Source organism: Ambystoma mexicanum, chromosome 2p (genome assembly GCF_040938575.1).
Source record: "Ambystoma mexicanum isolate Mex_15411 chromosome 2p, UKY_AmexF1_1, whole genome shotgun sequence".
NCBI lineage: Eukaryota > Metazoa > Chordata > Amphibia > Caudata > Ambystomatidae > Ambystoma > Ambystoma mexicanum.
In genome coordinates, this window is record NC_090923.1 from 1308598603 (window position 1) to 1308620090 (window position 21488).

The 21488-nt window shown below is 44.6% G+C and overlaps 4 non-coding genes across 4 annotated transcripts; all 4 read right to left on the reverse strand.

The window, feature by feature from the left end:
• Positions 1 to 15: 15 nt before the first annotated feature.
• On the reverse strand, positions 16 to 122 carry LOC138568057 (U6 spliceosomal RNA). Its single transcript, XR_011302430.1, has one exon. It is a non-coding gene; the product is annotated as a U6 spliceosomal RNA (small nuclear RNA).
• Positions 123 to 5474: 5352 nt separating this feature from the next.
• LOC138568058 (U6 spliceosomal RNA) lies at positions 5475 to 5581 on the reverse strand. The gene has a single exon (XR_011302431.1). It is a non-coding gene; the product is annotated as a U6 spliceosomal RNA (small nuclear RNA).
• Positions 5582 to 10933: 5352 nt separating this feature from the next.
• Positions 10934 to 11040, reverse strand: LOC138568059 (U6 spliceosomal RNA). The gene has a single exon (XR_011302432.1). It is a non-coding gene; the product is annotated as a U6 spliceosomal RNA (small nuclear RNA).
• Positions 11041 to 16396: 5356 nt separating this feature from the next.
• Positions 16397 to 16503, reverse strand: LOC138568060 (U6 spliceosomal RNA). Its single transcript, XR_011302433.1, has one exon. It is a non-coding gene; the product is annotated as a U6 spliceosomal RNA (small nuclear RNA).
• Positions 16504 to 21488: the final 4985 nt, after the last annotated feature.

The window sequence follows — 21488 nt, forward strand, 5'->3', positions numbered from 1 at the left end:
GTCCAGACATGTGCCTAAAATAGTGAATGCTTTACGAATGTGCGTGTCATCCTTTAGAGCAGGGGCCAATTTAATTTTCCCATTATCATTCCAATATTAGTACATGTGTTGCAGAAGCAAGCGCAAAGGGAGAGTCAATCAAACCATTGATTAGGACCTCTGTCAAAGGTTTGCCATACCAAATGTCCTTATGTCAGAAGGCAGAAAGTCCAAACACCATTTAGATATCGGGTGATATGAAATGAAGAGGCAAACAACAATGAATAAGCATTCTTTGCTGCTGTATTGATCTGGTCCTAAAGGGTTTTAGTTTAATGCCAATTATATTTAAAGATATAAAGATTAATGCTCCAGGGTGCTTGCAAAATGACACCCTCTCCCCATCACAATGGCTGGCTGATGCAAGCCTGAGAGCATCACAACAGACCCATAGACATGAGAAAAACTCTGTACCTCTGAGTGTATGTGGGCCCATGGCTGTAACAAGGACAAGGCAAGAACAGGAGGTGGCTTAAAGCGTCAGCACCAGAGGCTGTCCGATTGAGCCCTGTAAGCAACAGATGTTGGACCATCCTTTAAAGGATTCTCAGGCTGATTTCAATTTTAACTTTGCAGCTGATTTAAGGATTGCTCAACCTTCGACCCACGTCTAGATTGCAAGGATAAGCCCTGGAAATCTTGTACAGCTTGTACTGGTGGGAGATGATGTGACTTTATCAACTGCAACGGGATATGAGGCATGTGTGCCACAAAAAGCAGGTCTAGGATTTTTTAAAAGAAAGCCGCTTTAAGAAGGGAACTTTGGGCAACCCCACTGAGAGCAAAAGTATGACACAAAAGGTAAGGGGTTCAGTGGGTCAAATGATAGCACATTTGACTGTGAGTCAGTTTATTGTAAGTCCAAATGCTACCTGCTTTGAAATTTTACAGGCTTTTTGTCTCATTTCTTAACAGATCCATTCCTATGTACCTCTGTGCTTTGAACAGAGTTTTCATTGTAAGGGAGGGACATACAGTATACCTTCCTGGGCAGGGAAGACTCTATGTAAAAGCAAGAGTAGCAGACAGCTTAAAAGAATCACCAGCAGGACCCTCTAGACCTTCCCCAAAAAACATAAAATGATTTCTCTGCATACATGTGCATTGAACAGCGCAAGTAGTTTGGTTAATGTCAGTGGATAAATGTCACTTTCCCACAGTGCAGAACAAAATCTCTTGTACAGGCCCCTTCTGCAAAAGCATTACCACTGTAGAAAGCAGGGCAGGTGAGGCAGTGTACAGTCACCTCCGACACTTCACTCCTCTGATCGGCTACGATCGGCCAAGGACCTCTCTATGAGAGCTGAGGGTGGAATTTTCTGGTCCTCGGTAACTTAGGGAGACATGGCAAAAGGGATCCTCAATCAACGGCTCAGCCTTTGCTTTGTGGCCTGTCCATATATGTCAGTTCTCCAAATTACCTGCCGCTGCCCAGGTGTCAGCTGGTGAGATGGAATGACCTCGCAGGAAGCAAACTGGCAGATGATTTGCATAGGCAAACCCCCTCTCCCTCTTTCTTAGCCCTGCTTACTCCACAGTAGCAAGTATCTGGGGAAAATATAGTGGTCGAGGTGGGGTAGTAGTAACTAGTAAATCTGGGGTGCTTGGCAACTTGTGGGGAACAACTGCAGAGCTCAGCGCCCAGAACTTTGTGGCACAGGGAGGAGGTCTGTGGGATTTCAGTAACCTGGAGGCATGCAACCTGGTCGGGAGTGCTTCAGGTCTCCTTCCATGCACGTTCCAAGCAACTCAACAAAGCATCAACAGGCTGCCATACCAGCCACAGAGCCCCTTTCCACATAAAGAAAATATGGTATTCGGGGGCTATGTGTTTGCATGGCAAAGATTTTAGGCTTTTAATTGTTTTCTCTCTCTCTGTCTCTCTCTCCTCCCTCCCTCCCTCCTTCCCATCCCCCACAACCCCCGCTCCCTCTCCCTCTCCCTACCATTAATTTTAAGTTTTCCTGCACTGCATCACATTGTGACAATGGTATTTCACAATGGGACTGTTTGAAAGTTACAGAAATCAAAAAAGAAATCAACCAACTAAAAGCAGCCAAATCCGGAGTACACTGCTCAGCCCCAATTAAAGATTAAGGCCTAGAAGCAAGTAAAGCTGTAGTTCAGAGCGATGTTTGCAAATAGCACCTTAAAGCAGTTTACGCTGGAGTGCACAACAAGGGGGAAAGTGTTAATACTGAGTTTGGTAGAATGGGATAAAAAAACAAAAGCAGCGTGCCACTTCTAAAAGTACAAGTCAAGAAATTGAAGGGGATGGGGCTGTTCATTCAGTCAATAGGACTCACAAGTAAAAGGCTCCAGAGTCATTAGTGTTGAATTTGGAGCAAAATGTATTGTGTTGTCGTGTAAAATGAATGAACATACAATTTCAATCTTCATTAAAAAAGATGTATTCAAAAATAAAGACTTGCAGATTAAGAAAGTTTCTGTCCTGTCGTGTGCCAAAAATAGTGAATGCTTTACGAATGTGCGTGTCATCCTTTGAAGCAGGGTCAAATTCAATTTTCCCATTTTCATTCCAATATTAGTACATGGGTTGCTGAGGCACATAGGAATGGATCTGTTAAGAAATGAAACAAAAAGCCTGGAAAAATGTTGAAACAAGTAGGATTTGGACTTACAATAAACTGACTCACAGTCAGATGTGCTATCCCTTGACCCACTGACCCCCTTGCCTTTTGTGTAATCCTTTTCCTCTCAGCAGTGTTGTCCAAAGTTCCCTACTTAAAGAGACTTTCTTATACAAAAGATCCTAGACCTGTTTTTTATGGCCCACATGCCTCATATCCCGTTGCTCTTGATAAACCCACGTCATCTCCCACCAATACAATCTGTAAAATATTTCAAGGGCATAGCCAAGGAAATTAGACGTGGGCCGAAGGTTGAGCAATCCTTAAACCAGCAGCAAAATTAACATTGAAATCAGCCTCAGAATCTCTTAAAGGATGGGCCAACATTGGTTGCTTGCAGGGCGCAATCGGACAGCCTCTGGTGCTGACGCCTTAAGGCAAGCGCAAAGGGAGAGCCAACCAAACCATTGATTAGGACCTCTGGACTTTCTGCTCTTTGACATAAGGACATTTGATATGGCAAACGTTTGACCAAACACCATTTAGATGTCGGATGGTATGGAATTAAGCGGCAAACAGCAATACATCAGCATTCTTTGCTGCTTTATTGATCTGGTCCTAAAGGGTTTGGTTTAATGCCAATTATATTTAAAGATTCATGCTCAAGGGTGCTTGCAAATCGACACCCCCTCCCCATCACGATGGCTGGGTGATGCAAGCGTGAGAGCATCACAGCAGACCCATAGACATGAGAAACACTCTGTACCTCTGAGTGTATGTGGGCCCATGGCTGGATCAAGGACAAGGCAAGAACAGGAGATGGCTTAAGGTGTCAGCACCCAGGCTGCCCCTTTGCACGCTGCCAGCAACAGATGTTGGCCCATCCTTTAAGAGATTCTGAGGCTGATTTCAATGTTAACTTTGCTGCTGATTAAAGGATTGCTCAACCTTCGACCTGCGTCTAGTTTGCTTGGCTAAGCCCTGAAAATCTTTTACAGCTTGTATTGGTGGGAGATGATGTGAGTTTATCAAGAGCAACGGGATATGAGGCATGTGTGCCACAAAATGCAGGTCTAGGATCTTTTATTTGAAAGCCACTTTGGAAAACCCTACTGAGAACAAAAGGATTACACAAAAGGAAAGGGGATCAGTGGGTCAGGGGATAGCACATCTGACTGTGAGTCAGTTAATTGTAAGCCCAAATCCTACCCGTTTCGACATTTTTCCAGACTTTTTGTTTCATTTCTTAACAGATCCATTCCTATGTACCTCTGTGCTTTCAACAGAGTTTTCATTGTAATGGAGGGACATACAGTATGCCTTAAACATGCCTGGGCAGGGAAGACTATGTAAAAGCAAGAGTAGCAGACAGCTTAATAAATCATCAGCAGGACCCTCTAGACCTTCCCCAAAAAACATAACATGATTTCTATGCATGTATGTGCGTTGAACAGCGCAAGTAATTTGGTTAATGTCAGTGGATAAATGTGACTTTCGCACAGCGCAGAACAAAATCACTTGTACAGGCCCCTTCTGCAAAAGCATTACCGCTACAGAAAGCAGTGAAAAGGTGAGGCAGTGTGCAGTCCCCCCTGACCCTTCACAGCCCTGATCGGCCACGATCGGCCAAGGACCTCTCTATGAGAGCTGAGGGTGGAATTTTTCTGGACCTCAGTAACTTAGGGAGACATGGCTAAAGGGATCCTCAATCAACGGCCCAGCCTTTGCTCTGTGGCCTGTCCGGATATGTCTGTTCTCCAAATTACCTGCCGCTGCCCAGGTGTCAGCTGGTGAGATGGAATGACCTCCCAGGAAGCACACTGGCAGATAATTTGCATAGGCACACCCCCTCTCCCTCTCCTTAGCCCTGCTTGCTCCACAGTAGCAAGTATCTGGGGAAAATATAGTGGTCGAGGTGGGGTAGCAGTAACTAGCAACTCTGAGAAAGTAAATCTGGGACACTTGGCGACCTGTGGGCAACAACTGCAGAGCTCAGTGCCCAGGACTTTGTGGCACAGGGAGGAGGTCTGTGGGATTTCAGTAACTTGGAGACATGCAACCTGGTCGGGAGTGCTTCAGGTCTCCTTCCTTGCATGTTCCAAGCAACTCAACAAAGCATCAACAGGCTGAGATACCAACCACAGAGCCCCTTCCCACTTGATTAAAAGGCCAAAATCTTTTCCATGCAAATACATAGCCCCCAAATACCATATTTTCTTTGTTTTCTCTCTCTCTGTCTCTCTCTCCTCCCTCTCTCCCTCCCTCACTCACTCCTTCCCACCCTCTCTCTTCCCCCCTACCCCCCTCCCTCTCCCTACCATTAATTTTAGGTTTTCATGCACTGCAGCACATTGTCACAATGGTATTTCACAATGGGACTTTTTGAAAGTTACAGAAATCAAAAAAGAAATCAACCAACTAAACGCAGCCAAATCCGGAGTACACTGCTCAGCCCCAATTAAAGATTAAGGCCCTGAAGCAAGTAAAGCTGTGGTTCAGAGCGATGTTTGCAAACAGCACCTTAAAGCAGTTTACGCTGGAGTGCACAACAAGGAGGAAAGTGATAATACTGAGTTTGGTAGAATGGGATTAAAAATAAAAAAAAAAAAGAAGTGTGCCACTTCTAAAAGTACAAGTCAAGAAATTGAAGGGGACAGGGCTGTTCATTCAGTCAAGAGGACTCACAAGTAAAAGGCTCCTGAGGCATTAGTGTTGAATTTGGCGCAAAATGTATTGTGTTGTCGTGTAATATGAATGAACATAAAATGTCAATCTTCAATAAAAAAAGATATATTAAAAAATAAAGACTTGCAAATTAAGAAAGTTTCTGTCCAGACATGTGCCTAAAATAGTGAATGCTTTACGAATGTGCGTGTCATCCTTTAGAGCAGGGGCCAATTTAATTTTCCCATTATCATTCCAATATTAGTACATGTGTTGCAGAAGCAAGCGCAAAGGGAGAGTCAATCAAACCATTGATTAGGACCTCTGTCAAAGGTTTGCCATACCAAATGTCCTTATGTCAGAAGGCAGAAAGTCCAAACACCATTTAGATATCGGGTGATATGAAATGAAGAGGCAAACAACAATGAATAAGCATTCTTTGCTGCTGTATTGATCTGGTCCTAAAGGGTTTTAGTTTAATGCCAATTATATTTAAAGATATAAAGATTAATGCTCCAGGGTGCTTGCAAAATGACACCCTCTCCCCATCACAATGGCTGGCTGATGCAAGCCTGAGAGCATCACAACAGACCCATAGACATGAGAAAAACTCTGTACCTCTGAGTGTATGTGGGCCCATGGCTGTAACAAGGACAAGGCAAGAACAGGAGGTGGCTTAAAGCGTCAGCACCAGAGGCTGTCCGATTGAGCCCTGTAAGCAACAGATGTTGGACCATCCTTTAAAGGATTCTCAGGCTGATTTCAATTTTAACTTTGCAGCTGATTTAAGGATTGCTCAACCTTCGACCCACGTCTAGATTGCAAGGATAAGCCCTGGAAATCTTGTACAGCTTGTACTGGTGGGAGATGATGTGACTTTATCAACTGCAACGGGATATGAGGCATGTGTGCCACAAAAAGCAGGTCTAGGATTTTTTAAAAGAAAGCCGCTTTAAGAAGGGAACTTTGGGCAACCCCACTGAGAGCAAAAGTATGACACAAAAGGTAAGGGGTTCAGTGGGTCAAATGATAGCACATTTGACTGTGAGTCAGTTTATTGTAAGTCCAAATGCTACCTGCTTTGAAATTTTACAGGCTTTTTGTCTCATTTCTTAACAGATCCATTCCTATGTACCTCTGTGCTTTGAACAGAGTTTTCATTGTAAGGGAGGGACATACAGTATACCTTCCTGGGCAGGGAAGACTCTATGTAAAAGCAAGAGTAGCAGACAGCTTAAAAGAATCACCAGCAGGACCCTCTAGACCTTCCCCAAAAAACATAAAATGATTTCTCTGCATACATGTGCATTGAACAGCGCAAGTAGTTTGGTTAATGTCAGTGGATAAATGTCACTTTCCCACAGTGCAGAACAAAATCTCTTGTACAGGCCCCTTCTGCAAAAGCATTACCACTGTAGAAAGCAGGGCAGGTGAGGCAGTGTACAGTCACCTCCGACACTTCACTCCTCTGATCGGCTACGATCGGCCAAGGACCTCTCTATGAGAGCTGAGGGTGGAATTTTCTGGTCCTCGGTAACTTAGGGAGACATGGCAAAAGGGATCCTCAATCAACGGCTCAGCCTTTGCTTTGTGGCCTGTCCATATATGTCAGTTCTCCAAATTACCTGCCGCTGCCCAGGTGTCAGCTGGTGAGATGGAATGACCTCGCAGGAAGCAAACTGGCAGATGATTTGCATAGGCAAACCCCCTCTCCCTCTTTCTTAGCCCTGCTTACTCCACAGTAGCAAGTATCTGGGGAAAATATAGTGGTCGAGGTGGGGTAGTAGTAACTAGTAAATCTGGGGTGCTTGGCAACTTGTGGGGAACAACTGCAGAGCTCAGCGCCCAGAACTTTGTGGCACAGGGAGGAGGTCTGTGGGATTTCAGTAACCTGGAGGCATGCAACCTGGTCGGGAGTGCTTCAGGTCTCCTTCCATGCACGTTCCAAGCAACTCAACAAAGCATCAACAGGCTGCCATACCAGCCACAGAGCCCCTTTCCACATAAAGAAAATATGGTATTCGGGGGCTATGTGTTTGCATGGCAAAGATTTTAGGCTTTTAATTGTTTTCTCTCTCTCTGTCTCTCTCTCCTCCCTCCCTCCCTCCTTCCCATCCCCCACAACCCCCGCTCCCTCTCCCTCTCCCTACCATTAATTTTAAGTTTTCCTGCACTGCATCACATTGTGACAATGGTATTTCACAATGGGACTGTTTGAAAGTTACAGAAATCAAAAAAGAAATCAACCAACTAAAAGCAGCCAAATCCGGAGTACACTGCTCAGCCCCAATTAAAGATTAAGGCCTAGAAGCAAGTAAAGCTGTAGTTCAGAGCGATGTTTGCAAATAGCACCTTAAAGCAGTTTACGCTGGAGTGCACAACAAGGGGGAAAGTGTTAATACTGAGTTTGGTAGAATGGGATAAAAAAACAAAAGCAGCGTGCCACTTCTAAAAGTACAAGTCAAGAAATTGAAGGGGATGGGGCTGTTCATTCAGTCAATAGGACTCACAAGTAAAAGGCTCCAGAGTCATTAGTGTTGAATTTGGAGCAAAATGTATTGTGTTGTCGTGTAAAATGAATGAACATACATTTTCAATCTTCATTAAAAAAGATGTATTCAAAAATAAAGACTTGCAGATTAAGAAAGTTTCTGTCCTGTCGTGTGCCAAAAATAGTGAATGCTTTACGAATGTGCGTGTCATCCTTTGAAGCAGGGTCAAATTCAATTTTCCCATTTTCATTCCAATATTAGTACATGGGTTGCTGAGGCACATAGGAATGGATCTGTTAAGAAATGAAACAAAAAGCCTGGAAAAATGTTGAAACAAGTAGGATTTGGACTTACAATAAACTGACTCACAGTCAGATGTGCTATCCCTTGACCCACTGACCCCCTTGCCTTTTGTGTAATCCTTTTCCTCTCAGCAGTGTTGTCCAAAGTTCCCTACTTAAAGAGACTTTCTTATACAAAAGATCCTAGACCTGTTTTTTATGGCCCACATGCCTCATATCCCGTTGCTCTTGATAAACCCACGTCATCTCCCACCAATACAATCTGTAAAATATTTCAAGGGCATAGCCAAGGAAATTAGACGTGGGCCGAAGGTTGAGCAATCCTTAAACCAGCAGCAAAATTAACATTGAAATCAGCCTCAGAATCTCTTAAAGGATGGGCCAACATTGGTTGCTTGCAGGGCGCAATCGGACAGCCTCTGGTGCTGACGCCTTAAGGCAAGCGCAAAGGGAGAGCCAACCAAACCATTGATTAGGACCTCTGGACTTTCTGCTCTTTGACATAAGGACATTTGATATGGCAAACGTTTGACCAAACACCATTTAGATGTCGGATGGTATGGAATTAAGCGGCAAACAGCAATACATCAGCATTCTTTGCTGCTTTATTGATCTGGTCCTAAAGGGTTTGGTTTAATGCCAATTATATTTAAAGATTCATGCTCAAGGGTGCTTGCAAATCGACACCCCCTCCCCATCACGATGGCTGGGTGATGCAAGCGTGAGAGCATCACAGCAGACCCATAGACATGAGAAACACTCTGTACCTCTGAGTGTATGTGGGCCCATGGCTGGATCAAGGACAAGGCAAGAACAGGAGATGGCTTAAGGTGTCAGCACCCAGGCTGCCCCTTTGCACGCTGCCAGCAACAGATGTTGGCCCATCCTTTAAGAGATTCTGAGGCTGATTTCAATGTTAACTTTGCTGCTGATTAAAGGATTGCTCAACCTTCGACCTGCGTCTAGTTTGCTTGGCTAAGCCCTGAAAATCTTTTACAGCTTGTATTGGTGGGAGATGATGTGAGTTTATCAAGAGCAACGGGATATGAGGCATGTGTGCCACAAAATGCAGGTCTAGGATCTTTTATTTGAAAGCCACTTTGGAAAACCCTACTGAGAACAAAAGGATTACACAAAAGGAAAGGGGATCAGTGGGTCAGGGGATAGCACATCTGACTGTGAGTCAGTTAATTGTAAGCCCAAATCCTACCCGTTTCGACATTTTTCCAGACTTTTTGTTTCATTTCTTAACAGATCCATTCCTATGTTCCTCTGTGCTTTCAACAGAGTTTTCATTGTAATGGAGGGACATACAGTATGCCTTAAACATGCCTGGGCAGGGAAGACTATGTAAAAGCAAGAGTAGCAGACAGCTTAATAAATCATCAGCAGGACCCTCTAGACCTTCCCCAAAAAACATAACATGATTTCTATGCATGTATGTGCGTTGAACAGCGCAAGTAATTTGGTTAATGTCAGTGGATAAATGTGACTTTCGCACAGCGCAGAACAAAATCACTTGTACAGGCCCCTTCTGCAAAAGCATTACCGCTACAGAAAGCAGTGAAAAGGTGAGGCAGTGTGCAGTCCCCCCTGACCCTTCACAGCCCTGATCGGCCACGATCGGCCAAGGACCTCTCTATGAGAGCTGAGGGTGGAATTTTTCTGGACCTCAGTAACTTAGGGAGACATGGCTAAAGGGATCCTCAATCAACGGCCCAGCCTTTGCTCTGTGGCCTGTCCGGATATGTCTGTTCTCCAAATTACCTGCCGCTGCCCAGGTGTCAGCTGGTGAGATGGAATGACCTCCCAGGAAGCACACTGGCAGATAATTTGCATAGGCACACCCCCTCTCCCTCTCCTTAGCCCTGCTTGCTCCACAGTAGCAAGTATCTGGGGAAAATATAGTGGTCGAGGTGGGGTAGCAGTAACTAGCAACTCTGAGAAAGTAAATCTGGGACACTTGGCGACCTGTGGGCAACAACTGCAGAGCTCAGTGCCCAGGACTTTGTGGCACAGGGAGGAGGTCTGTGGGATTTCAGTAACTTGGAGACATGCAACCTGGTCGGGAGTGCTTCAGGTCTCCTTCCTTGCATGTTCCAAGCAACTCAACAAAGCATCAACAGGCTGAGATACCAACCACAGAGCCCCTTCCCACTTGATTAAAAGGCCAAAATCTTTTCCATGCAAATACATAGCCCCCAAATACCATATTTTCTTTGTTTTCTCTCTCTCTGTCTCTCTCTCCTCCCTCTCTCCCTCCCTCACTCACTCCTTCCCACCCTCTCTCTTCCCCCCTACCCCCCTCCCTCTCCCTACCATTAATTTTAGGTTTTCATGCACTGCAGCACATTGTCACAATGGTATTTCACAATGGGACTTTTTGAAAGTTACAGAAATCAAAAAAGAAATCAACCAACTAAACGCAGCCAAATCCGGAGTACACTGCTCAGCCCCAATTAAAGATTAAGGCCCTGAAGCAAGTAAAGCTGTGGTTCAGAGCGATGTTTGCAAACAGCACCTTAAAGCAGTTTACGCTGGAGTGCACAACAAGGAGGAAAGTGATAATACTGAGTTTGGTAGAATGGGATTAAAAAAAAAAAAAAAAAAGAAGTGTGCCACTTCTAAAAGTACAAGTCAAGAAATTGAAGGGGACAGGGCTGTTCATTCAGTCAAGAGGACTCACAAGTAAAAGGCTCCTGAGGCATTAGTGTTGAATTTGGCGCAAAATGTATTGTGTTGTCGTGTAATATGAATGAACATAAAATGTCAATCTTCAATAAAAAAAGATATATTAAAAAATAAAGACTTGCAAATTAAGAAAGTTTCTGTCCAGACATGTGCCTAAAATAGTGAATGCTTTACGAATGTGCGTGTCATCCTTTAGAGCAGGGGCCAATTTAATTTTCCCATTATCATTCCAATATTAGTACATGTGTTGCAGAAGCAAGCGCAAAGGGAGAGTCAATCAAACCATTGATTAGGACCTCTGTCAAAGGTTTGCCATACCAAATGTCCTTATGTCAGAAGGCAGAAAGTCCAAACACCATTTAGATATCGGGTGATATGAAATGAAGAGGCAAACAACAATGAATAAGCATTCTTTGCTGCTGTATTGATCTGGTCCTAAAGGGTTTTAGTTTAATGCCAATTATATTTAAAGATATAAAGATTAATGCTCCAGGGTGCTTGCAAAATGACACCCTCTCCCCATCACAATGGCTGGCTGATGCAAGCCTGAGAGCATCACAACAGACCCATAGACATGAGAAAAACTCTGTACCTCTGAGTGTATGTGGGCCCATGGCTGTAACAAGGACAAGGCAAGAACAGGAGGTGGCTTAAAGCGTCAGCACCAGAGGCTGTCCGATTGAGCCCTGTAAGCAACAGATGTTGGACCATCCTTTAAAGGATTCTCAGGCTGATTTCAATTTTAACTTTGCAGCTGATTTAAGGATTGCTCAACCTTCGACCCACGTCTAGATTGCAAGGATAAGCCCTGGAAATCTTGTACAGCTTGTACTGGTGGGAGATGATGTGACTTTATCAACTGCAACGGGATATGAGGCATGTGTGCCACAAAAAGCAGGTCTAGGATTTTTTAAAAGAAAGCCGCTTTAAGAAGGGAACTTTGGGCAACCCCACTGAGAGCAAAAGTATGACACAAAAGGTAAGGGGTTCAGTGGGTCAAATGATAGCACATTTGACTGTGAGTCAGTTTATTGTAAGTCCAAATGCTACCTGCTTTGAAATTTTACAGGCTTTTTGTCTCATTTCTTAACAGATCCATTCCTATGTACCTCTGTGCTTTGAACAGAGTTTTCATTGTAAGGGAGGGACATACAGTATACCTTCCTGGGCAGGGAAGACTCTATGTAAAAGCAAGAGTAGCAGACAGCTTAAAAGAATCACCAGCAGGACCCTCTAGACCTTCCCCAAAAAACATAAAATGATTTCTCTGCATACATGTGCATTGAACAGCGCAAGTAGTTTGGTTAATGTCAGTGGATAAATGTCACTTTCCCACAGTGCAGAACAAAATCTCTTGTACAGGCCCCTTCTGCAAAAGCATTACCACTGTAGAAAGCAGGGCAGGTGAGGCAGTGTACAGTCACCTCCGACACTTCACTCCTCTGATCGGCTACGATCGGCCAAGGACCTCTCTATGAGAGCTGAGGGTGGAATTTTCTGGTCCTCGGTAACTTAGGGAGACATGGCAAAAGGGATCCTCAATCAACGGCTCAGCCTTTGCTTTGTGGCCTGTCCATATATGTCAGTTCTCCAAATTACCTGCCGCTGCCCAGGTGTCAGCTGGTGAGATGGAATGACCTCGCAGGAAGCAAACTGGCAGATGATTTGCATAGGCAAACCCCCTCTCCCTCTTTCTTAGCCCTGCTTACTCCACAGTAGCAAGTATCTGGGGAAAATATAGTGGTCGAGGTGGGGTAGTAGTAACTAGTAAATCTGGGGTGCTTGGCAACTTGTGGGGAACAACTGCAGAGCTCAGCGCCCAGAACTTTGTGGCACAGGGAGGAGGTCTGTGGGATTTCAGTAACCTGGAGGCATGCAACCTGGTCGGGAGTGCTTCAGGTCTCCTTCCATGCACGTTCCAAGCAACTCAACAAAGCATCAACAGGCTGCCATACCAGCCACAGAGCCCCTTTCCACATAAAGAAAATATGGTATTCGGGGGCTATGTGTTTGCATGGCAAAGATTTTAGGCTTTTAATTGTTTTCTCTCTCTCTCTGTCTCTCTCTCTCCTCCCTCCCTCCCTCCTTCCCATCCCCCACAACCCCCGCTCCCTCTCCCTCTCCCTACCATTAATTTTAAGTGTTCCTGCACTGCATCACATTGTGACAATGGTATTTCACAATGGGACTGTTTGAAAGTTACAGAAATCAAAAAAGAAATCAACCAACTAAAAGCAGCCAAATCCGGAGTACACTGCTCAGCCCCAATTAAAGATTAAGGCCTAGAAGCAAGTAAAGCTGTAGTTCAGAGCGATGTTTGCAAATAGCACCTTAAAGCAGTTTACGCTGGAGTGCACAACAAGGGGGAAAGTGTTAATACTGAGTTTGGTAGAATGGGATAAAAAAACAAAAGCAGCGTGCCACTTCTAAAAGTACAAGTCAAGAAATTGAAGGGGATGGGGCTGTTCATTCAGTCAATAGGACTCACAAGTAAAAGGCTCCAGAGTCATTAGTGTTGAATTTGGCGCAAAATGTATTGTGTTGTCGTGTAAAATGAATGAACATACAATTTCAATCTTCATTAAAAAAGATGTATTCAAAAATAAAGACTTGCAGATTAAGAAAGTTTTTGTCCTGTCGTGTGCCAAAAATAGTGAATGCTTTACGAATGTGCGTGTCATCCTTTGAAGCAGGGTCAAATTCAATTTTCCCATTTTCATTCCAATATTAGTACATGGGTTGCTGAGGCACATAGGAATGGATCTGTTAAGAAATGAAACAAAAAGCCTGGAAAAATGTTGAAACAGGTAGGATTTGGACTTACAATAAACTGACTCACAGTCAGATGTGCTATCCCTTGACCCACTGACCCCCTTGCCTTTTGTGTAATCCTTTTCCTCTCAGCAGTGTTGTCCAAAGTTCCCTACTTAAAGAGACTTTCTTATACAAAAGATCCTAGACCTGTTTTTTATGGCCCACATGCCTCATATCCCGTTGCTCTTGATAAACCCACGTCATCTCCCACCAATACAATCTGTAAAATATTTCAAGGGCATAGCCAAGGAAATTAGACGTGGGCCGAAGGTTGAGCAATCCTTAAACCAGCAGCAAAATTAACATTGAAATCAGCCTCAGAATCTCTTAAAGGATGGGCCAACATTGGTTGCTTGCAGGGCGCAATCGGACAGCCTCTGGTGCTGACGCCTTAAGGCAAGCGCAAAGGGAGAGCCAACCAAACCATTGATTAGGACCTCTGGACTTTCTGCTCTTTGACATAAGGACATTTGATATGGCAAACGTTTGACCAAACACCATTTAGATGTCGGATGGTATGGAATTAAGCGGCAAACAGCAATACATCAGCATTCTTTGCTGCTTTATTGATCTGGTCCTAAAGGGTTTGGTTTAATGCCAATTATATTTAAAGATTCATGCTCAAGGGTGCTTGCAAATCGACACCCCCTCCCCATCACGATGGCTGGGTGATGCAAGCGTGAGAGCATCACAGCAGACCCATAGACATGAGAAACACTCTGTACCTCTGAGTGTATGTGGGCCCATGGCTGGATCAAGGACAAGGCAAGAACAGGAGATGGCTTAAGGTGTCAGCACCCAGGCTGCCCCTTTGCACGCTGCCAGCAACAGATGTTGGCCCATCCTTTAAGAGATTCTGAGGCTGATTTCAATGTTAACTTTGCTGCTGATTAAAGGATTGCTCAACCTTCGACCTGCGTCTAGTTTGCTTGGCTAAGCCCTGAAAATCTTTTACAGCTTGTATTGGTGGGAGATGATGTGAGTTTATCAAGAGCAACGGGATATGAGGCATGTGTGCCACAAAATGCAGGTCTAGGATCTTTTATTTGAAAGCCACTTTGGAAAACCCTACTGAGAACAAAAGGATTACACAAAAGGAAAGGGGATCAGTGGGTCAGGGGATAGCACATCTGACTGTGAGTCAGTTAATTGTAAGCCCAAATCCTACCCGTTTCGACATTTTTCCAGACTTTTTGTTTCATTTCTTAACAGATCCATTCCTATGTACCTCTGTGCTTTCAACAGAGTTTTCATTGTAATGGAGGGACATACAGTATGCCTTAAACATGCCTGGGCAGGGAAGACTATGTAAAAGCAAGAGTAGCAGACAGCTTAATAAATCATCAGCAGGACCCTCTAGACCTTCCCCAAAAAACATAACATGATTTCTATGCATGTATGTGCGTTGAACAGCGCAAGTAATTTGGTTAATGTCAGTGGATAAATGTGACTTTCGCACAGCGCAGAACAAAATCACTTGTACAGGCCCCTTCTGCAAAAGCATTACCGCTACAGAAAGCAGTGAAAAGGTGAGGCAGTGTGCAGTCCCCCCTGACCCTTCACAGCCCTGATCGGCCACGATCGGCCAAGGACCTCTCTATGAGAGCTGAGGGTGGAATTTTTCTGGACCTCAGTAACTTAGGGAGACATGGCTAAAGGGATCCTCAATCAACGGCCCAGCCTTTGCTCTGTGGCCTGTCCGGATATGTCTGTTCTCCAAATTACCTGCCGCTGCCCAGGTGTCAGCTGGTGAGATGGAATGACCTCCCAGGAAGCACACTGGCAGATAATTTGCATAGGCACACCCCCTCTCCCTCTCCTTAGCCCTGCTTGCTCCACAGTAGCAAGTATCTGGGGAAAATATAGTGGTCGAGGTGGGGTAGCAGTAACTAGCAACTCTGAGAAAGTAAATCTGGGACACTTGGCGACCTGTGGGCAACAACTGCAGAGCTCAGTGCCCAGGACTTTGTGGCACAGGGAGGAGGTCTGTGGGATTTCAGTAACTTGGAGACATGCAACCTGGTCGGGAGTGCTTCAGGTCTCCTTCCTTGCATGTTCCAAGCAACTCAACAAAGCATCAACAGGCTGAGATACCAACCACAGAGCCCCTTCCCACTTGATTAAAAGGCCAAAATCTTTTCCATGCAAATACATAGCCCCCAAATACCATATTTTCTTTGTTTTCTCTCTCTCTGTCTCTCTCTCCTCCCTCTCTCCCTCCCTCACTCACTCCTTCCCACCCTCTCTCTTCCCCCCTACCCCCCTCCCTCTCCCTACCATTAATTTTAGGTTTTCATGCACTGCAGCACATTGTCACAATGGTATTTCACAATGGGACTTTTTGAAAGTTACAGAAATCAAAAAAGAAATCAACCAACTAAACGCAGCCAAATCCGGAGTACACTGCTCAGCCCCAATTAAAGATTAAGGCCCTGAAGCAAGTAAAGCTGTGGTTCAGAGCGATGTTTGCAAACAGCACCTTAAAGCAGTTTACGCTGGAGTGCACAACAAGGAGGAAAGTGATAATACTGAGTTTGGTAGAATGGGATTAAAAAAAAAAAAAAAAAAGAAGTGTGCCACTTCTAAAAGTACAAGTCAAGAAATTGAAGGGGACAGGGCTGTTCATTCAGTCAAGAGGACTCACAAGTAAAAGGCTCCTGAGGCATTAGTGTTGAATTTGGCGCAAAATGTATTGTGTTGTCGTGTAATATGAATGAACATAAAATGTCAATCTTCAATAAAAAAAGATATATTAAAAAATAAAGACTTGCAAATTAAGAAAGTTTCTGTCCAGACATGTGCCTAAAATAGTGAATGCTTTACGAATGTGCGTGTCATCCTTTAGAGCAGGGGCCAATTTAATTTTCCCATTATCATTCCAATATTAGTACATGTGTTGCAGAAGCAAGCGCAAAGGGAGAGTCAATCAAACCATTGATTAGGACCTCTGTCAAAGGTTTGCCATACCAAATGTCCTTATGTCAGAAGGCAGAAAGTCCAAACACCATTTAGATATCGGGTGATATGAAATGAAGAGGCAAACAACAATGAATAAGCATTCTTTGCTGCTGTATTGATCTGGTCCTAAAGGGTTTTAGTTTAATGCCAATTATATTTAAAGATATAAAGATTAATGCTCCAGGGTGCTTGCAAAATGACACCCTCTCCCCATCACAATGGCTGGCTGATGCAAGCCTGAGAGCATCACAACAGACCCATAGACATGAGAAAAACTCTGTACCTCTGAGTGTATGTGGGCCCATGGCTGTAACAAGGACAAGGCAAGAACAGGAGGTGGCTTAAAGCGTCAGCACCAGAGGCTGTCCGATTGAGCCCTGTAAGCAACAGATGTTGGACCATCCTTTAAAGGATTCTCAGGCTGATTTCAATTTTAACTTTGCAGCTGATTTAAGGATTGCTCAACCTTCGACCCACGTCTAGATTGCAAGGATAAGCCCTGGAAATCTTGTACAGCTTGTACTGGTGGGAGATGATGTGACTTTATCAACTGCAACGGGATATGAGGCATGTGTGCCACAAAAAGCAGGTCTAGGATTTTTTAAAAGAAAGCCGCTTTAAGAAGGGAACTTTGGGCAACCCCACTGAGAGCAAAAGTATGACACAAAAGGTAAGGGGTTCAGTGGGTCAAATGATAGCACATTTGACTGTGAGTCAGTTTATTGTAAGTCCAAATGCTACCTGCTTTGAAATTTTACAGGCTTTTTGTCTCATTTCTTAACAGATCCATTCCTATGTACCTCTGTGCTTTGAACAGAGTTTTCATTGTAAGGGAGGGACATACAGTATACCTTCCTGGGCAGGGAAGACTCTATGTAAAAGCAAGAGTAGCAGACAGCTTAAAAGAATCACCAGCAGGACCCTCTAGACCTTCCCCAAAAAACATAAAATGATTTCTCTGCATACATGTGCATTGAACAGCGCAAGTAGTTTGGTTAATGTCAGTGGATAAATGTCACTTTCCCACAGTGCAGAACAAAATCTCTTGTACAGGCCCCTTCTGCAAAAGCATTACCACTGTAGAAAGCAGGGCAGGTGAGGCAGTGTACAGTCACCTCCGACACTTCACTCCTCTGATCGGCTACGATCGGCCAAGGACCTCTCTATGAGAGCTGAGGGTGGAATTTTCTGGTCCTCGGTAACTTAGGGAGACATGGCAAAAGGGATCCTCAATCAACGGCTCAGCCTTTGCTTTGTGGCCTGTCCATATATGTCAGTTCTCCAAATTACCTGCCGCTGCCCAGGTGTCAGCTGGTGAGATGGAATGACCTCGCAGGAAGCAAACTGGCAGATGATTTGCATAGGCAAACCCCCTCTCCCTCTTTCTTAGCCCTGCTTACTCCACAGTAGCAAGTATCTGGGGAAAATATAGTGGTCGAGGTGGGGTAGTAGTAACTAGTAAATCTGGGGTGCTTGGCAACTTGTGGGGAACAACTGCAGAGCTCAGCGCCCAGAACTTTGTGGCACAGGGAGGAGGTCTGTGGGATTTCAGTAACCTGGAGGCATGCAACCTGGTCGGGAGTGCTTCAGGTCTCCTTCCATGCACGTTCCAAGCAACTCAACAAAGCATCAACAGGCTGCCATACCAGCCACAGAGCCCCTTTCCACATAAAGAAAATATGGTATTCGGGGGCTATGTGTTTGCATGGCAAAGATTTTAGGCTTTTAATTGTTTTCTCTCTCTCTCTGTCTCTCTCTCTCCTCCCTCCCTCCCTCCTTCCCATCCCCCACAACCCCCGCTCCCTCTCCCTCTCCCTACCATTAATTTTAAGTGTTCCTGCACTGCATCACATTGTGACAATGGTATTTCACAATGGGACTGTTTGAAAGTTACAGAAATCAAAAAAGAAATCAACCAACTAAAAGCAGCCAAATCCGGAGTACACTGCTCAGCCCCAATTAAAGATTAAGGCCTAGAAGCAAGTAAAGCTGTAGTTCAGAGCGATGTTTGCAAATAGCACCTTAAAGCAGTTTACGCTGGAGTGCACAACAAGGGGGAAAGTGTTAATACTGAGTTTGGTAGAATGGGATAAAAAAACAAAAGCAGCGTGCCACTTCTAAAAGTACAAGTCAAGAAATTGAAGGGGATGGGGCTGTTCATTCAGTCAATAGGACTCACAAGTAAAAGGCTCCAGAGTCATTAGTGTTGAATTTGGCGCAAAATGTATTGTGTTGTCGTGTAAAATGAATGAACATACAATTTCAATCTTCATTAAAAAAGATGTATTCAAAAATAAAGACTTGCAGATTAAGAAAGTTTTTGTCCTGTCGTGTGCCAAAAATAGTGAATGCTTTACGAATGTGCGTGTCATCCTTTGAAGCAGGGTCAAATTCAATTTTCCCATTTTCATTCCAATATTAGTACATGGGTTGCTGAGGCACATAGGAATGGATCTGTTAAGAAATGAAACAAAAAGCCTGGAAAAATGTTGAAACAGGTAGGATTTGGACTTACAATAAACTGACTCACAGTCAGATGTGCTATCCCTTGACCCACTGACCCCCTTGCCTTTTGTGTAATCCTTTTCCTCTCAGCAGTGTTGTCCAAAGTTCCCTACTTAAAGAGACTTTCTTATACAAAAGATCCTAGACCTGTTTTTTATGGCCCACATGCCTCATATCCCGTTGCTCTTGATAAACCCACGTCATCTCCCACCAATACAATCTGTAAAATATTTCAAGGGCATAGCCAAGGAAATTAGACGTGGGCCGAAGGTTGAGCAATCCTTAAACCAGCAGCAAAATTAACATTGAAATCAGCCTCAGAATCTCTTAAAGGATGGGCCAACATTGGTTGCTTGCAGGGCGCAATCGGACAGCCTCTGGTGCTGACGCCTTAAGGCAAGCGCAAAGGGAGAGCCAACCAAACCATTGATTAGGACCTCTGGACTTTCTGCTCTTTGACATAAGGACATTTGATATGGCAAACGTTTGACCAAACACCATTTAGATGTCGGATGGTATGGAATTAAGCGGCAAACAGCAATACATCAGCATTCTTTGCTGCTTTATTGATCTGGTCCTAAAGGGTTTGGTTTAATGCCAATTATATTTAAAGATTCATGCTCAAGGGTGCTTGCAAATCGACACCCCCTCCCCATCACGATGGCTGGGTGATGCAAGCGTGAGAGCATCACAGCAGACCCATAGACATGAGAAACACTCTGTACCTCTGAGTGTATGTGGGCCCATGGCTGGATCAAGGACAAGGCAAGAACAGGAGATGGCTTAAGGTGTCAGCACCCAGGCTGCCCCTTTGCACGCTGCCAGCAACAGATGTTGGCCCATCCTTTAAGAGATTCTGAGGCTGATTTCAATGTTAACTTTGCTGCTGATTAAAGGATTGCTCAACCTTCGACCTGCGTCTAGTTTGCTTGGCTAAGCCCTGAAAATCTTTTACAGCTTGTATTGGTGGGAGATGATGTGAGTTTATCAAGAGCAACGGGATATGAGGCATGTGTGCCACAAAATGCAGGTCTAGGATCTTTTATTTGAAAGCCACTTTGGAAAACCCTACTGAGAACAAAAGGATTACACAAAAGGAAAGGGGATCAGTGGGTCAGGGGATAGCACATCTGACTGTGAGTCAGTTAATTGTAAGCCCAAATCCTACCCGTTTCGACATTTTTCCAGACTTTTTGTTTCATTTCTTAACAGATCCATTCCTATGTACCTCTGTGCTTTCAACAGAGTTTTCATTGTAATGGAGGGACATACAGTATGCCTTAAACATGCCTGGGCAGGGAAGACTATGTAAAAGCAAGAGTAGCAGACAGCTTAATAAATCATCAGCAGGACCCTCTAGACCTTCCCCAAAAAACATAACATGATTTCTATGCATGTATGTGCGTTGAACAGCGCAAGTAATTTGGTTAATGTCAGTGGATAAATGTGACTTTCGCACAGCGCAGAACAAAATCACTTGTACAGGCCCCTTCTGCAAAAGCATTACCGCTACAGAAAGCAGTGAAAAGGTGAGGCAGTGTGCAGTCCCCCCTGACCCTTCACAGCCCTGATCGGCCACGATCGGCCAAGGACCTCTCTATGAGAGCTGAGGGTGGAATTTTTCTGGACCTCAGTAACTTAGGGAGACATGGCTAAAGGGATCCTCAATCAACGGCCCAGCCTTTGCTCTGTGGCCTGTCCGGATATGTCTGTTCTCCAAATTACCTGCCGCTGCCCAGGTGTCAGCTGGTGAGATGGAATGACCTCCCAGGAAGCACACTGGCAGATAATTTGCATAGGCACACCCCCTCTCCCTCTCCTTAGCCCTGCTTGCTCCACAGTAGCAAGTATCTGGGGAAAATATAGTGGTCGAGGTGGGGTAGCAGTAACTAGCAACTCTGAGAAAGTAAATCTGGGACACTTGGCGACCTGTGGGCAACAACTGCAGAGCTCAGTGCCCAGGACTTTGTGGCACAGGGAGGAGGTCTGTGGGATTTCAGTAACTTGGAGACATGCAACCTGGTCGGGAGTGCTTCAGGTCTCCTTCCTTGCATGTTCCAAGCAACTCAACAAAGCATCAACAGGCTGAGATACCAACCACAGAGCCCCTTCCCACTTGATTAAAAGGCCAAAATCTTTTCCATGCAAATACATAGCCCCCAAATACCATATTTTCTTTGTTTTCTCTCTCTCTGTCTCTCTCTCCTCCCTCTCTCCCTCCCTCACTCACTCCTTCCCACCCTCTCTCTTCCCCCCTACCCCCCTCCCTCTCCCTACCATTAATTTTAGGTTTTCATGCACTGCAGCACATTGTCACAATGGTATTTCACAATGGGACTTTTTGAAAGTTACAGAAATCAAAAAAGAAATCAACCAACTAAACGCAGCCAAATCCGGAGTACACTGCTCAGCCCCAATTAAAGATTAAGGCC